Source organism: Brassica napus, chromosome A1, assembly GCF_020379485.1.
Source record: "Brassica napus cultivar Da-Ae chromosome A1, Da-Ae, whole genome shotgun sequence".
Taxonomy (NCBI): Eukaryota; Viridiplantae; Streptophyta; class Magnoliopsida; order Brassicales; family Brassicaceae; genus Brassica; species Brassica napus.
In genome coordinates, this window is record NC_063434.1 from 17874632 (window position 1) to 17879002 (window position 4371).

A 4371-nucleotide genomic window follows, 5' to 3' on the forward strand; every position below is an offset into this window, starting at 1 on the left:
CTTTATAGAAACTCAAGATTGGGATACCTTGAAACTTACTCTATAGAAATTATGTTTCCATGTAACATAGCTAGAAACTTATGATAGCTATAAACATAGCTAGAAACTCATGATATAAATTTCGTTTCCATGTAACATAGCTAGAAACTTACTTATATTATATTTATATTATATGATATAAATTTAAAATAAAGTATTTATTCATTTATAATAATTTTGAAATAATTTCATATTAAAACTGTGAAAATACACAAACGTTAAGTTTTAAAAAAAAAATATATACACTCCCTCTGTTTCATAATACTTGATGTTTTACCTTTGTGTACAAAGATTAAGACATTACATTTAAACAAAAAAGTATTTGTAAAGATATAATTTTAAATCATTTAACCAATTACAAAAAGTTACCACAAAATCTAACTGGTTGAACAGTTTCCAATAAAGTTAAAGTTAACCTTAAACCTCCAAATTTCATGTAAATTGAAACAAAATACTTCTTCTATAACATCATCTATATTGAAACGGAGGGAGTATTAATTATTTTAATACTTCATAAATAATTGACACAATATATTTGAATATATGATATATGTTTGATAAAAACATCAATACATAAAGATAATTTAAAGTATTAACTTTAATATTTATATTTTCTCTGCTCATTACTATTAAAATTTGTATTTTATATAAATTAAAAACTATGATTATATTTTTATTGATATATGAAATTGTATTCTTTTTTAAAGAACAGAGCGTGATTCCAAAACGAAATCATAAGCTTCCAACGTGTTTTTAAAGAGAATATTTTATAAACGTTTTGGAAGCGAGATTCTATAAGCTTCCAATTCTGATTCCGGTTCTGAAGTGGAAGCGGACGTCCGATGAAGCTTCTGTGCAACGTAGGTTTCTAGTTGGAAAAGTAAGCAAAATTTCATATCAAAACAGTTAACAATATACATAATCAACTTAAAGATCATTCTCTAGCAGATTTTTCTGAATGAAGTTTAAATACATATAAATTATTACTATTAGAATGTAGTTGCAATTATTACTATTAGAATTTTGGTTCAATCATGTTATTGCATTAGACGAACATCAAACAACCGACAGACGACAAAACTGATTTTAATGGATTATGAACTTTCGTTAGAATTTTTTGGTTGATCAAATTTCTTTAATATCATCAAACCCGAAAAGTAGCTTTTCATTCTTTCATATTGATACGACTTTTTTATTATTTACAGTGGACGTACTATATTTAAGCAGAATGAAAAGAGACATGATGTTTGTAACTCAAGAAAAACAATAATGAAGTAGAAATGAATAATTTGAGGGAGAGCAATTTGAAACTAAGATTGTTATTTGAAAGGATGCCACTGATAGTTACTTTGAAACATATAGAAGTAATGTAGCAAATCATTTCATGGCATTAATTTATGATTCTGTATGAGAGCTCTTATTCTTTGTTATGTATCTAGATATAAAATTCTGACAATTTAAAATTAAAACTATTTTTTTGCAAGAGAAATAATCATGCAAAAAAAAGTTGGATCTTATGCGAGAAAAGAGCCTGCAGAATAATTGAACCCGATCACATCTTTATTATGAGTAAGACTACTAATCATTTATTTGATTTAGAAAATAAGATGATCTAGCTATAAGAAGAATAAATATACAAACTTTTTAGTTGAAGAAAAGTCGTTGTCAATCTCTCGTGTTGAGCAATGGGGCTGCATTGGGGCTTGCGCAGTGCCCTGCAAATGATATTATTATTAGTATTCTCGTTGTTATAACATACATTATTGTGAATAACTATTTCAAAAAGCTTTGTCAAAGATCATGAGAGATCTACCAACGTAGTTCTTTGAAATTGAAGGAGAAAGAGAAAAACAGAACATTATTGAATCAAAAAATTCTAACTAACCATTAATTCTTCCAAAATATTCCACTTTTGAGTCATGGGACTGTCATGACTGTAGGTTAAAGCTAATATATGCAGATGCTTGGGAAATGAGACTTACATGATGGAGTGTAGGTCCAATATGGCCGAAAGTAATTCCCTTTGGCGATGCTGCTTTCACTGGACACTCATCTTGTCCAGGAAACTGTGGAGACATTGTTCCTTATTTGAACATGGACCGATCTGATAAGCACCCACTGAAGGAGATAACGGTCTAGTTCCATAAGCCGAGCTTGATCCCGTAGACGGTTCAGTTCGATGCAAAGGGCTTGCACCTTAAACAGATTGAAAATATGACTTGATAATATAAAAGATAAATAAAAAATGAAAAACAAAAACAACACACAGCATCACCTGGTAAGGGTTCCAGGCTTCCAGCTTGTGTATGAAACGATACTAAGAGGAAGATCTATTTGGATGTAACCATATTTTTTTGGATGTAACCGTTGAACTGATAAAAGCTGAAGTCTTGCTATAACTACCCCAAATTGCTGGGACGAAGGAACGGACTGAGGCTGAAGTGAAGGGAATCGTCAATCACAGCATCTTTGAGTCCACCACTTGCAGCCTAATAATAGAGAAAGAGAGAGGGATTAGAAAAATCACACAAGGTAAAACTTTTAGAAACCCATTAATACCTTGCTTCGAGCTCTTAAGGTTGATGTGAAACCTCATCTTTTGGTAACATGTGGTCTGCAAGATTTCTCATCTTCTTCAAGGCAGGTGATAACAACAACCTCTGCCTTCCTCGCAATCTCCTGAACAGATATGTTGCATTTTTTATTTTTTTTTTAAAATATATGAGTTGCAAGCAAATGTGATGATAAATACACAAGAAATAGAAATCACCTTTCCGGTTGGAATGTTGGCGAGATTACCAATGTCTCCAAGAGCCTTTCGGTTTTGTATTACAACATTCTTTGGTTTGACTTCGCCTAAATGCATCAGACAAACTAACTAATCAATTCCGTAACCAAATACACAAACTTTGTAAACTCATAGATCAAACCCAATCAAAACTTGTTTACAATCCCAATCTAAACAGAGAACCCACACATAGAATCAAGAAAACAATAAGAACAAACAGCGAGTCAACAACCTACAACTCCTCTAGGATCATAGACTTTTCACGCCATTGATGAAGATTCTTCCTTCTCTCTGATCTCAAGTAAAGATCCTCCTCCGATACTGCCTTCAACTTGGAAAGAGAGATCTGGGAAGCGGCCATCGTTCGTGCATGAGTGTTTCTGATTTTTGAGTAGAGAGGAGCTATGAATCTGTGGAAACCATCAAGCCGAAGATGCCTATTTATAGGTTCGAAATCGCGTAGAAGATGAAGAGGGAGAATTCGGTGAAGTAATGGGACGTAGTGGGGGTCGACTTAACTGAGATTGAATGAAAGGTTTAATAAGGAAACAAATGCGTTACAGAGGTGGTGGTCTGAGTTTCGAAGAGACAGAGAGCGAGAGAGGAGAGGAAAAGCTCTGGTTGCAGCAGGGAAACCTAAACAAAGATGAGCCATCTTTGAATTTTCAGAGAAAGAGCCCACTAAACAAATAACATAAGTAGCCCAACAAATTCATAACATAAACAGCAATTCAGTATTCACGACACAGAGCTGCCACGTGTCGTTTTTTAAGATGCTCTCTGCTGAGGTGGTGCATTGTGGAGAGTTTCTGCTCAACTTTATTATAATAGATGTTTAATGAAGGGTATTTACGCTATTTACTGGTCATCTGCTCCCTTAGGTTTATAGGTTTTATGCGGTGTAAACTCGACGGCCGTTTGATTTTTGATATCACTCAAATTACCAAAAGGAGTGATTTATACTTTCTCAAATAAGAGGTTATGTTGTAATACTTATGAATCGAATTCACAGGAAGCTAAGATACACAAAAGATCTAGTAGTTATATGATTAAGGTAGGTCGAATGGTTTAAATACTATATAATTTTAAATATCTATATATCATATAACAAGGTCACTTTGGTCACTATCGTATTATATACATATAAACATTAAAATATCTAAGGGAAAACTACTTAAATTGTGTTAATATTTCATAACACAATTACTTGATAATTAAAATGCAGCGGAAGGAATTTTTTTTTTAATTATTATTTTTTAATTAAAAAAAATAACGCCTTTATTAATTCAAATATGCATTTACTTTGATAAATGATTTCCGTTTATGCATACTAGATGAAATATCATGTGCTAACAGTCATGCATATGCTATCAAATGTTAATGAATAACAGAACGCACTCTTTCATGCATGCAATCTTACGTAACGATTCAAATATCAAATAAACTCTGATTAATTATGAATCTACTCTCATTCACGAATGACTTAATTAATAATCCTGATATTTCTTATCACATGATGCCAAACGTTAATATTAGGAGTACGA

General features: G+C 32.0%; 1 long non-coding RNA gene across 1 annotated transcript; it reads right to left on the bottom strand.

Moving 5' to 3' along the window:
* Nucleotides 1-1528: 1528 nt before the first annotated feature.
* LOC125607269 lies at nucleotides 1529-3978 on the bottom strand. Its single transcript, XR_007338454.1, has 4 exons — nucleotides 2810-3978; nucleotides 2599-2718; nucleotides 2022-2528; nucleotides 1529-1754 (listed from the first exon to the last, which is right to left on the bottom strand). It is a non-coding gene; the product is annotated as an uncharacterized LOC125607269 (long non-coding RNA).
* Between the last annotated feature and the right edge of the window lie 393 nt (nucleotides 3979-4371).